Source organism: Phyllobates terribilis, unplaced genomic scaffold, assembly GCF_046119375.1.
Source record: "Phyllobates terribilis strain yellow unplaced genomic scaffold, ASM4611937v1 Scaffold_7810__1_contigs__length_35260, whole genome shotgun sequence".
In the NCBI taxonomy this organism is placed as follows: domain Eukaryota; kingdom Metazoa; phylum Chordata; class Amphibia; order Anura; family Dendrobatidae; genus Phyllobates; species Phyllobates terribilis.
The window spans coordinates 17,366-27,255 of NW_027370550.1; the positions used below are offsets into that span (position 1 = coordinate 17,366).

Consider the following 9,890-nt stretch of genomic DNA (forward strand, 5'->3'; position numbering starts at 1 on the left):
AAGCTCGAGTGCTTGGTACTCGATGAGAGAGAAAGAGAGAGAGAGAGAAAGTCTCGAGCGCCACCCGTTACTCGATCGAGTAACTAGCGTACCCGAGTACCCCGATGCTCGATGCTCAATCGACAAGTGCCGAGCACGCTCGCTCATTACTAGTGTTTATTTCTGTCTAAATATACTGGTCATTTGTGAGGTATCTATTTGTCTCCAATTTTATGAGGAGGCAAAATGACTACTTGGCAGAAATCCACCAAGTAGAAGAAGAGAATGCAAAGAGAAGAAGAATTCATGCAGGAGATGAAGTGTGTTGTCTATTTACTGATTGCAAAAGATCCAAAAGCAGCTCATTTAAAGCTTTGCGCAGAATGCATAAGATGCCGTGACCCGGATTCGAACCGGGGTTGCTGCGGCCACAACGCAGAGTACTAACCACTATACGATCACGGCAACATTCTCGAGCCAGGTAGGAGTCGAACCTACAATCTTCTGATCTGTAGTCAGACGCGTTATCCATTGCGCCACTGGCCCTGTTGAAGAAGCTTGCTTACTCCTGCACCATATTGCTAAAGCAAAGGAAAACCTGCAACAGGGTGCCATTGCCATAAGTGCTTACTTGGCAGATAAGAGTCGATGGGAAGAAAAAAATCATGCAGGAGAGGAAGTTTGTTGTTTATTAGTGATGATCGAGCACTAGAAAGCTCGAGTGCTTGGTACTCGATGAGAGAGAAAGAGAGAGAGAGAGAAAGTCTCGAGCGCCACCCGTTACTCGATCGAGTAACTAGCGTACCCGAGTACCCCGATGCTCGATGCTCAATCGACAAGTGCCGAGCACGCTCGCTCATTACTAGTGTTTATTTCTGTCTAAATATACTGGTCATTTGTGAGGTATCTATTTGTCTCCAATTTTATGAGGAGGCAAAATGACTACTTGGCAGAAATCCACCAAGTAGAAGAAGAGAATGCAAAGAGAAGAAGAATTCATGCAGGAGATGAAGTGTGTTGTCTATTTACTGATTGCAAAAGATCCAAAAGCAGCTCATTTAAAGCTTTGCGCAGAATGCATAAGATGCCGTGACCCGGATTCGAACCGGGGTTGCTGCGGCCACAACGCAGAGTACTAACCACTATACGATCACGGCAACATTCTCGAGCCAGGTAGGAGTCGAACCTACAATCTTCTGATCCGTAGTCAGACGCGTTATCCATTGCGCCACTGGCCCTGTTGAAGAAGCTTGCTTACTCCTGCACCATATTGCTAAAGCAAAGGAAAACCTGCAACAGGGTGCCATTGCCATAAGTGCTTACTTGGCAGATAAGAGTCGATGGGAAGAAAAAAATCATGCAGGAGAGGAAGTTTGTTGTTTATTAGTGATGATCGAGCACTAGAAAGCTCGAGTGCTTGGTACTCGATGAGAGAGAAAGAGAGAGAGAGAGAAAGTCTCGAGCGCCACCCGTTACTCGATCGAGTAACTAGCGTACCCGAGTACCCCGATGCTCGATGCTCAATCGACAAGTGCCGAGCACGCTCGCTCATTACTAGTGTTTATTTCTGTCTAAATATACTGGTCATTTGTGAGGTATCTATTTGTCTCCAATTTTATGAGGAGGCAAAATGACTACTTGGCAGAAATCCACCAAGTAGAAGAAGAGAATGCAAAGAGAAGAAGAATTCATGCAGGAGATGAAGTGTGTTGTCTATTTACTGATTGCAAAAGATCCAAAAGCAGCTCATTTAAAGCTTTGCGCAGAATGCATAAGATGCCGTGACCCGGATTCGAACCGGGGTTGCTGCGGCCACAACGCAGAGTACTAACCACTATACGATCACGGCAACATTCTCGAGCCAGGTAGGAGTCGAACCTACAATCTTCTGATCCGTAGTCAGACGCGTTATCCATTGCGCCACTGGCCCTGTTGAAGAAGCTTGCTTACTCCTGCACCATATTGCTAAAGCAAAGGAAAACCTGCAACAGGGTGCCATTGCCATAAGTGCTTACTTGGCAGATAAGAGTCGATGGGAAGAAAAAAATCATGCAGGAGAGGAAGTTTGTTGTTTATTAGTGATGATCGAGCACTAGAAAGCTCGAGTGCTTGGTACTCGATGAGAGAGAAAGAGAGAGAGAGAGAAAGTCTCGAGCGCCACCCGTTACTCGATCGAGTAACTAGCGTACCCGAGTACCCCGATGCTCGATGCTCAATCGACAAGTGCCGAGCACGCTCGCTCATTACTAGTGTTTATTTCTGTCTAAATATACTGGTCATTTGTGAGGTATCTATTTGTCTCCAATTTTATGAGGAGGCAAAATGACTACTTGGCAGAAATCCACCAAGTAGAAGAAGAGAATGCAAAGAGAAGAAGAATTCATGCAGGAGATGAAGTGTGTTGTCTATTTACTGATTGCAAAAGATCCAAAAGCAGCTCATTTAAAGCTTTGCGCAGAATGCATAAGATGCCGTGACCCGGATTCGAACCGGGGTTGCTGCGGCCACAACGCAGAGTACTAACCACTATACGATCACGGCAACATTCTCGAGCCAGGTAGGAGTCGAACCTACAATCTTCTGATCCGTAGTCAGACGCGTTATCCATTGCGCCACTGGCCCTGTTGAAGAAGCTTGCTTACTCCTGCACCATATTGCTAAAGCAAAGGAAAACCTGCAACAGGGTGCCATTGCCATAAGTGCTTACTTGGCAGATAAGAGTCGATGGGAAGAAAAAAATCATGCAGGAGAGGAAGTTTGTTGTTTATTAGTGATGATCGAGCACTAGAAAGCTCGAGTGCTTGGTACTCGATGAGAGAGAAAGAGAGAGAGAGAGAAAGTCTCGAGCGCCACCCGTTACTCGATCGAGTAACTAGCGTACCCGAGTACCCCGATGCTCGATGCTCAATCGACAAGTGCCGAGCACGCTCGCTCATTACTAGTGTTTATTTCTGTCTAAATATACTGGTCATTTGTGAGGTATCTATTTGTCTCCAATTTTATGAGGAGGCAAAATGACTACTTGGCAGAAATCCACCAAGTAGAAGAAGAGAATGCAAAGAGAAGAAGAATTCATGCAGGAGATGAAGTGTGTTGTCTATTTACTGATTGCAAAAGATCCAAAAGCAGCTCATTTAAAGCTTTGCGCAGAATGCATAAGATGCCGTGACCCGGATTCGAACCGGGGTTGCTGCGGCCACAACGCAGAGTACTAACCACTATACGATCACGGCAACATTCTCGAGCCAGGTAGGAGTCGAACCTACAATCTTCTGATCCGTAGTCAGACGCGTTATCCATTGCGCCACTGGCCCTGTTGAAGAAGCTTGCTTACTCCTGCACCATATTGCTAAAGCAAAGGAAAACCTGCAACAGGGTGCCATTGCCATAAGTGCTTACTTGGCAGATAAGAGTCGATGGGAAGAAAAAAATCATGCAGGAGAGGAAGTTTGTTGTTTATTAGTGATGATCGAGCACTAGAAAGCTCGAGTGCTTGGTACTCGATGAGAGAGAAAGAGAGAGAGAGAGAAAGTCTCGAGCGCCACCCGTTACTCGATCGAGTAACTAGCGTACCCGAGTACCCCGATGCTCGATGCTCAATCGACAAGTGCCGAGCACGCTCGCTCATTACTAGTGTTTATTTCTGTCTAAATATACTGGTCATTTGTGAGGTATCTATTTGTCTCCAATTTTATGAGGAGGCAAAATGACTACTTGGCAGAAATCCACCAAGTAGAAGAAGAGAATGCAAAGAGAAGAAGAATTCATGCAGGAGATGAAGTGTGTTGTCTATTTACTGATTGCAAAAGATCCAAAAGCAGCTCATTTAAAGCTTTGCGCAGAATGCATAAGATGCCGTGACCCGGATTCGAACCGGGGTTGCTGCGGCCACAACGCAGAGTACTAACCACTATACGATCACGGCAACATTCTCGAGCCAGGTAGGAGTCGAACCTACAATCTTCTGATCCGTAGTCAGACGCGTTATCCATTGCGCCACTGGCCCTGTTGAAGAAGCTTGCTTACTCCTGCACCATATTGCTAAAGCAAAGGAAAACCTGCAACAGGGTGCCATTGCCATAAGTGCTTACTTGGCAGATAAGAGTCGATGGGAAGAAAAAAATCATGCAGGAGAGGAAGTTTGTTGTTTATTAGTGATGATCGAGCACTAGAAAGCTCGAGTGCTTGGTACTCGATGAGAGAGAAAGAGAGAGAGAGAGAAAGTCTCGAGCGCCACCCGTTACTCGATCGAGTAACTAGCGTACCCGAGTACCCCGATGCTCGATGCTCAATCGACAAGTGCCGAGCACGCTCGCTCATTACTAGTGTTTATTTCTGTCTAAATATACTGGTCATTTGTGAGGTATCTATTTGTCTCCAATTTTATGAGGAGGCAAAATGACTACTTGGCAGAAATCCACCAAGTAGAAGAAGAGAATGCAAAGAGAAGAAGAATTCATGCAGGAGATGAAGTGTGTTGTCTATTTACTGATTGCAAAAGATCCAAAAGCAGCTCATTTAAAGCTTTGCGCAGAATGCATAAGATGCCGTGACCCGGATTCGAACCGGGGTTGCTGCGGCCACAACGCAGAGTACTAACCACTATACGATCACGGCAACATTCTCGAGCCAGGTAGGAGTCGAACCTACAATCTTCTGATCCGTAGTCAGACGCGTTATCCATTGCGCCACTGGCCCTGTTGAAGAAGCTTGCTTACTCCTGCACCATATTGCTAAAGCAAAGGAAAACCTGCAACAGGGTGCCATTGCCATAAGTGCTTACTTGGCAGATAAGAGTCGATGGGAAGAAAAAAATCATGCAGGAGAGGAAGTTTGTTGTTTATTAGTGATGATCGAGCACTAGAAAGCTCGAGTGCTTGGTACTCGATGAGAGAGAAAGAGAGAGAGAGAGAAAGTCTCGAGCGCCACCCGTTACTCGATCGAGTAACTAGCGTACCCGAGTACCCCGATGCTCGATGCTCAATCGACAAGTGCCGAGCACGCTCGCTCATTACTAGTGTTTATTTCTGTCTAAATATACTGGTCATTTGTGAGGTATCTATTTGTCTCCAATTTTATGAGGAGGCAAAATGACTACTTGGCAGAAATCCACCAAGTAGAAGAAGAGAATGCAAAGAGAAGAAGAATTCATGCAGGAGATGAAGTGTGTTGTCTATTTACTGATTGCAAAAGATCCAAAAGCAGCTCATTTAAAGCTTTGCGCAGAATGCATAAGATGCCGTGACCCGGATTCGAACCGGGGTTGCTGCGGCCACAACGCAGAGTACTAACCACTATACGATCACGGCAACATTCTCGAGCCAGGTAGGAGTCGAACCTACAATCTTCTGATCCGTAGTCAGACGCGTTATCCATTGCGCCACTGGCCCTGTTGAAGAAGCTTGCTTACTCCTGCACCATATTGCTAAAGCAAAGGAAAACCTGCAACAGGGTGCCATTGCCATAAGTGCTTACTTGGCAGATAAGAGTCGATGGGAAGAAAAAAATCATGCAGGAGAGGAAGTTTGTTGTTTATTAGTGATGATCGAGCACTAGAAAGCTCGAGTGCTTGGTACTCGATGAGAGAGAAAGAGAGAGAGAGAGAAAGTCTCGAGCGCCACCCGTTACTCGATCGAGTAACTAGCGTACCCGAGTACCCCGATGCTCGATGCTCAATCGACAAGTGCCGAGCACGCTCGCTCATTACTAGTGTTTATTTCTGTCTAAATATACTGGTCATTTGTGAGGTATCTATTTGTCTCCAATTTTATGAGGAGGCAAAATGACTACTTGGCAGAAATCCACCAAGTAGAAGAAGAGAATGCAAAGAGAAGAAGAATTCATGCAGGAGATGAAGTGTGTTGTCTATTTACTGATTGCAAAAGATCCAAAAGCAGCTCATTTAAAGCTTTGCGCAGAATGCATAAGATGCCGTGACCCGGATTCGAACCGGGGTTGCTGCGGCCACAACGCAGAGTACTAACCACTATACGATCACGGCAACATTCTCGAGCCAGGTAGGAGTCGAACCTACAATCTTCTGATCCGTAGTCAGACGCGTTATCCATTGCGCCACTGGCCCTGTTGAAGAAGCTTGCTTACTCCTGCACCATATTGCTAAAGCAAAGGAAAACCTGCAACAGGGTGCCATTGCCATAAGTGCTTACTTGGCAGATAAGAGTCGATGGGAAGAAAAAAATCATGCAGGAGAGGAAGTTTGTTGTTTATTAGTGATGATCGAGCACTAGAAAGCTCGAGTGCTTGGTACTCGATGAGAGAGAAAGAGAGAGAGAGAGAAAGTCTCGAGCGCCACCCGTTACTCGATCGAGTAACTAGCGTACCCGAGTACCCCGATGCTCGATGCTCAATCGACAAGTGCCGAGCACGCTCGCTCATTACTAGTGTTTATTTCTGTCTAAATATACTGGTCATTTGTGAGGTATCTATTTGTCTCCAATTTTATGAGGAGGCAAAATGACTACTTGGCAGAAATCCACCAAGTAGAAGAAGAGAATGCAAAGAGAAGAAGAATTCATGCAGGAGATGAAGTGTGTTGTCTATTTACTGATTGCAAAAGATCCAAAAGCAGCTCATTTAAAGCTTTGCGCAGAATGCATAAGATGCCGTGACCCGGATTCGAACCGGGGTTGCTGCGGCCACAACGCAGAGTACTAACCACTATACGATCACGGCAACATTCTCGAGCCAGGTAGGAGTCGAACCTACAATCTTCTGATCCGTAGTCAGACGCGTTATCCATTGCGCCACTGGCCCTGTTGAAGAAGCTTGCTTACTCCTGCACCATATTGCTAAAGCAAAGGAAAACCTGCAACAGGGTGCCATTGCCATAAGTGCTTACTTGGCAGATAAGAGTCGATGGGAAGAAAAAAATCATGCAGGAGAGGAAGTTTGTTGTTTATTAGTGATGATCGAGCACTAGAAAGCTCGAGTGCTTGGTACTCGATGAGAGAGAAAGAGAGAGAGAGAGAAAGTCTCGAGCGCCACCCGTTACTCGATCGAGTAACTAGCGTACCCGAGTACCCCGATGCTCGATGCTCAATCGACAAGTGCCGAGCACGCTCGCTCATTACTAGTGTTTATTTCTGTCTAAATATACTGGTCATTTGTGAGGTATCTATTTGTCTCCAATTTTATGAGGAGGCAAAATGACTACTTGGCAGAAATCCACCAAGTAGAAGAAGAGAATGCAAAGAGAAGAAGAATTCATGCAGGAGATGAAGTGTGTTGTCTATTTACTGATTGCAAAAGATCCAAAAGCAGCTCATTTAAAGCTTTGCGCAGAATGCATAAGATGCCGTGACCCGGATTCGAACCGGGGTTGCTGCGGCCACAACGCAGAGTACTAACCACTATACGATCACGGCAACATTCTCGAGCCAGGTAGGAGTCGAACCTACAATCTTCTGATCCGTAGTCAGACGCGTTATCCATTGCGCCACTGGCCCTGTTGAAGAAGCTTGCTTACTCCTGCACCATATTGCTAAAGCAAAGGAAAACCTGCAACAGGGTGCCATTGCCATAAGTGCTTACTTGGCAGATAAGAGTCGATGGGAAGAAAAAAATCATGCAGGAGAGGAAGTTTGTTGTTTATTAGTGATGATCGAGCACTAGAAAGCTCGAGTGCTTGGTACTCGATGAGAGAGAAAGAGAGAGAGAGAGAAAGTCTCGAGCGCCACCCGTTACTCGATCGAGTAACTAGCGTACCCGAGTACCCCGATGCTCGATGCTCAATCGACAAGTGCCGAGCACGCTCGCTCATTACTAGTGTTTATTTCTGTCTAAATATACTGGTCATTTGTGAGGTATCTATTTGTCTCCAATTTTATGAGGAGGCAAAATGACTACTTGGCAGAAATCCACCAAGTAGAAGAAGAGAATGCAAAGAGAAGAAGAATTCATGCAGGAGATGAAGTGTGTTGTCTATTTACTGATTGCAAAAGATCCAAAAGCAGCTCATTTAAAGCTTTGCGCAGAATGCATAAGATGCCGTGACCCGGATTCGAACCGGGGTTGCTGCGGCCACAACGCAGAGTACTAACCACTATACGATCACGGCAACATTCTCGAGCCAGGTAGGAGTCGAACCTACAATCTTCTGATCCGTAGTCAGACGCGTTATCCATTGCGCCACTGGCCCTGTTGAAGAAGCTTGCTTACTCCTGCACCATATTGCTAAAGCAAAGGAAAACCTGCAACAGGGTGCCATTGCCATAAGTGCTTACTTGGCAGATAAGAGTCGATGGGAAGAAAAAAATCATGCAGGAGAGGAAGTTTGTTGTTTATTAGTGATGATCGAGCACTAGAAAGCTCGAGTGCTTGGTACTCGATGAGAGAGAAAGAGAGAGAGAGAGAAAGTCTCGAGCGCCACCCGTTACTCGATCGAGTAACTAGCGTACCCGAGTACCCCGATGCTCGATGCTCAATCGACAAGTGCCGAGCACGCTCGCTCATTACTAGTGTTTATTTCTGTCTAAATATACTGGTCATTTGTGAGGTATCTATTTGTCTCCAATTTTATGAGGAGGCAAAATGACTACTTGGCAGAAATCCACCAAGTAGAAGAAGAGAATGCAAAGAGAAGAAGAATTCATGCAGGAGATGAAGTGTGTTGTCTATTTACTGATTGCAAAAGATCCAAAAGCAGCTCATTTAAAGCTTTGCGCAGAATGCATAAGATGCCGTGACCCGGATTCGAACCGGGGTTGCTGCGGCCACAACGCAGAGTACTAACCACTATACGATCACGGCAACATTCTCGAGCCAGGTAGGAGTCGAACCTACAATCTTCTGATCCGTAGTCAGACGCGTTATCCATTGCGCCACTGGCCCTGTTGAAGAAGCTTGCTTACTCCTGCACCATATTGCTAAAGCAAAGGAAAACCTGCAACAGGGTGCCATTGCCATAAGTGCTTACTTGGCAGATAAGAGTCGATGGGAAGAAAAAAATCATGCAGGAGAGGAAGTTTGTTGTTTATTAGTGATGATCGAGCACTAGAAAGCTCGAGTGCTTGGTACTCGATGAGAGAGAAAGAGAGAGAGAGAGAAAGTCTCGAGCGCCACCCGTTACTCGATCGAGTAACTAGCGTACCCGAGTACCCCGATGCTCGATGCTCAATCGACAAGTGCCGAGCACGCTCGCTCATTACTAGTGTTTATTTCTGTCTAAATATACTGGTCATTTGTGAGGTATCTATTTGTCTCCAATTTTATGAGGAGGCAAAATGACTACTTGGCAGAAATCCACCAAGTAGAAGAAGAGAATGCAAAGAGAAGAAGAATTCATGCAGGAGATGAAGTGTGTTGTCTATTTACTGATTGCAAAAGATCCAAAAGCAGCTCATTTAAAGCTTTGCGCAGAATGCATAAGATGCCGTGACCCGGATTCGAACCGGGGTTGCTGCGGCCACAACGCAGAGTACTAACCACTATACGATCACGGCAACATTCTCGAGCCAGGTAGGAGTCGAACCTACAATCTTCTGATCCGTAGTCAGACGCGTTATCCATTGCGCCACTGGCCCTGTTGAAGAAGCTTGCTTACTCCTGCACCATATTGCTAAAGCAAAGGAAAACCTGCAACAGGGTGCCATTGCCATAAGTGCTTACTTGGCAGATAAGAGTCGATGGGAAGAAAAAAATCATGCAGGAGAGGAAGTTTGTTGTTTATTAGTGATGATCGAGCACTAGAAAGCTCGAGTGCTTGGTACTCGATGAGAGAGAAAGAGAGAGAGAGAGAAAGTCTCGAGCGCCACCCGTTACTCGATCGAGTAACTAGCGTACCCGAGTACCCCGATGCTCGATGCTCAATCGACAAGTGCCGAGCACGCTCGCTCATTACTAGTGTTTATTTCTGTCTAAATATACTGGTCATTTGTGAGGTATCTATTTGT

General features: G+C 45.8%; 28 non-coding genes across 28 annotated transcripts; all 28 read right to left on the reverse strand.

Moving 5' to 3' along the window:
• Positions 1-372: 372 nt before the first annotated feature.
• TRNAH-GUG (transfer RNA histidin (anticodon GUG)) lies at positions 373-444 on the reverse strand. Its single transcript has one exon. It is a non-coding gene; the product is annotated as a tRNA-His (tRNA).
• Positions 445-452: 8 nt separating this feature from the next.
• TRNAC-ACA (transfer RNA cysteine (anticodon ACA)) lies at positions 453-525 on the reverse strand. The gene has a single exon. It is a non-coding gene; the product is annotated as a tRNA-Cys (tRNA).
• A 539-nt stretch (positions 526-1,064) lies between these two features.
• On the reverse strand, positions 1,065-1,136 carry TRNAH-GUG (transfer RNA histidin (anticodon GUG)). Its single transcript has one exon. It is a non-coding gene; the product is annotated as a tRNA-His (tRNA).
• An 8-nt stretch (positions 1,137-1,144) lies between these two features.
• Positions 1,145-1,217, reverse strand: TRNAR-ACG (transfer RNA arginine (anticodon ACG)). The gene has a single exon. It is a non-coding gene; the product is annotated as a tRNA-Arg (tRNA).
• A 539-nt stretch (positions 1,218-1,756) lies between these two features.
• On the reverse strand, positions 1,757-1,828 carry TRNAH-GUG (transfer RNA histidin (anticodon GUG)). Its single transcript has one exon. It is a non-coding gene; the product is annotated as a tRNA-His (tRNA).
• An 8-nt stretch (positions 1,829-1,836) lies between these two features.
• On the reverse strand, positions 1,837-1,909 carry TRNAR-ACG (transfer RNA arginine (anticodon ACG)). Its single transcript has one exon. It is a non-coding gene; the product is annotated as a tRNA-Arg (tRNA).
• A 539-nt stretch (positions 1,910-2,448) lies between these two features.
• Positions 2,449-2,520, reverse strand: TRNAH-GUG (transfer RNA histidin (anticodon GUG)). The gene has a single exon. It is a non-coding gene; the product is annotated as a tRNA-His (tRNA).
• Positions 2,521-2,528: 8 nt separating this feature from the next.
• On the reverse strand, positions 2,529-2,601 carry TRNAR-ACG (transfer RNA arginine (anticodon ACG)). The gene has a single exon. It is a non-coding gene; the product is annotated as a tRNA-Arg (tRNA).
• A 539-nt stretch (positions 2,602-3,140) lies between these two features.
• TRNAH-GUG (transfer RNA histidin (anticodon GUG)) lies at positions 3,141-3,212 on the reverse strand. The gene has a single exon. It is a non-coding gene; the product is annotated as a tRNA-His (tRNA).
• An 8-nt stretch (positions 3,213-3,220) lies between these two features.
• TRNAR-ACG (transfer RNA arginine (anticodon ACG)) lies at positions 3,221-3,293 on the reverse strand. The gene has a single exon. It is a non-coding gene; the product is annotated as a tRNA-Arg (tRNA).
• Positions 3,294-3,832: 539 nt separating this feature from the next.
• Positions 3,833-3,904, reverse strand: TRNAH-GUG (transfer RNA histidin (anticodon GUG)). Its single transcript has one exon. It is a non-coding gene; the product is annotated as a tRNA-His (tRNA).
• An 8-nt stretch (positions 3,905-3,912) lies between these two features.
• Positions 3,913-3,985, reverse strand: TRNAR-ACG (transfer RNA arginine (anticodon ACG)). The gene has a single exon. It is a non-coding gene; the product is annotated as a tRNA-Arg (tRNA).
• A 539-nt stretch (positions 3,986-4,524) lies between these two features.
• TRNAH-GUG (transfer RNA histidin (anticodon GUG)) lies at positions 4,525-4,596 on the reverse strand. The gene has a single exon. It is a non-coding gene; the product is annotated as a tRNA-His (tRNA).
• An 8-nt stretch (positions 4,597-4,604) lies between these two features.
• TRNAR-ACG (transfer RNA arginine (anticodon ACG)) lies at positions 4,605-4,677 on the reverse strand. The gene has a single exon. It is a non-coding gene; the product is annotated as a tRNA-Arg (tRNA).
• A 539-nt stretch (positions 4,678-5,216) lies between these two features.
• Positions 5,217-5,288, reverse strand: TRNAH-GUG (transfer RNA histidin (anticodon GUG)). Its single transcript has one exon. It is a non-coding gene; the product is annotated as a tRNA-His (tRNA).
• An 8-nt stretch (positions 5,289-5,296) lies between these two features.
• Positions 5,297-5,369, reverse strand: TRNAR-ACG (transfer RNA arginine (anticodon ACG)). The gene has a single exon. It is a non-coding gene; the product is annotated as a tRNA-Arg (tRNA).
• A 539-nt stretch (positions 5,370-5,908) lies between these two features.
• On the reverse strand, positions 5,909-5,980 carry TRNAH-GUG (transfer RNA histidin (anticodon GUG)). Its single transcript has one exon. It is a non-coding gene; the product is annotated as a tRNA-His (tRNA).
• An 8-nt stretch (positions 5,981-5,988) lies between these two features.
• On the reverse strand, positions 5,989-6,061 carry TRNAR-ACG (transfer RNA arginine (anticodon ACG)). The gene has a single exon. It is a non-coding gene; the product is annotated as a tRNA-Arg (tRNA).
• Positions 6,062-6,600: 539 nt separating this feature from the next.
• On the reverse strand, positions 6,601-6,672 carry TRNAH-GUG (transfer RNA histidin (anticodon GUG)). Its single transcript has one exon. It is a non-coding gene; the product is annotated as a tRNA-His (tRNA).
• An 8-nt stretch (positions 6,673-6,680) lies between these two features.
• TRNAR-ACG (transfer RNA arginine (anticodon ACG)) lies at positions 6,681-6,753 on the reverse strand. The gene has a single exon. It is a non-coding gene; the product is annotated as a tRNA-Arg (tRNA).
• Positions 6,754-7,292: 539 nt separating this feature from the next.
• On the reverse strand, positions 7,293-7,364 carry TRNAH-GUG (transfer RNA histidin (anticodon GUG)). The gene has a single exon. It is a non-coding gene; the product is annotated as a tRNA-His (tRNA).
• An 8-nt stretch (positions 7,365-7,372) lies between these two features.
• On the reverse strand, positions 7,373-7,445 carry TRNAR-ACG (transfer RNA arginine (anticodon ACG)). Its single transcript has one exon. It is a non-coding gene; the product is annotated as a tRNA-Arg (tRNA).
• Positions 7,446-7,984: 539 nt separating this feature from the next.
• TRNAH-GUG (transfer RNA histidin (anticodon GUG)) lies at positions 7,985-8,056 on the reverse strand. Its single transcript has one exon. It is a non-coding gene; the product is annotated as a tRNA-His (tRNA).
• An 8-nt stretch (positions 8,057-8,064) lies between these two features.
• TRNAR-ACG (transfer RNA arginine (anticodon ACG)) lies at positions 8,065-8,137 on the reverse strand. The gene has a single exon. It is a non-coding gene; the product is annotated as a tRNA-Arg (tRNA).
• A 539-nt stretch (positions 8,138-8,676) lies between these two features.
• Positions 8,677-8,748, reverse strand: TRNAH-GUG (transfer RNA histidin (anticodon GUG)). Its single transcript has one exon. It is a non-coding gene; the product is annotated as a tRNA-His (tRNA).
• An 8-nt stretch (positions 8,749-8,756) lies between these two features.
• On the reverse strand, positions 8,757-8,829 carry TRNAR-ACG (transfer RNA arginine (anticodon ACG)). The gene has a single exon. It is a non-coding gene; the product is annotated as a tRNA-Arg (tRNA).
• Positions 8,830-9,368: 539 nt separating this feature from the next.
• Positions 9,369-9,440, reverse strand: TRNAH-GUG (transfer RNA histidin (anticodon GUG)). The gene has a single exon. It is a non-coding gene; the product is annotated as a tRNA-His (tRNA).
• An 8-nt stretch (positions 9,441-9,448) lies between these two features.
• Positions 9,449-9,521, reverse strand: TRNAR-ACG (transfer RNA arginine (anticodon ACG)). The gene has a single exon. It is a non-coding gene; the product is annotated as a tRNA-Arg (tRNA).
• Between the last annotated feature and the right edge of the window lie 369 nt (positions 9,522-9,890).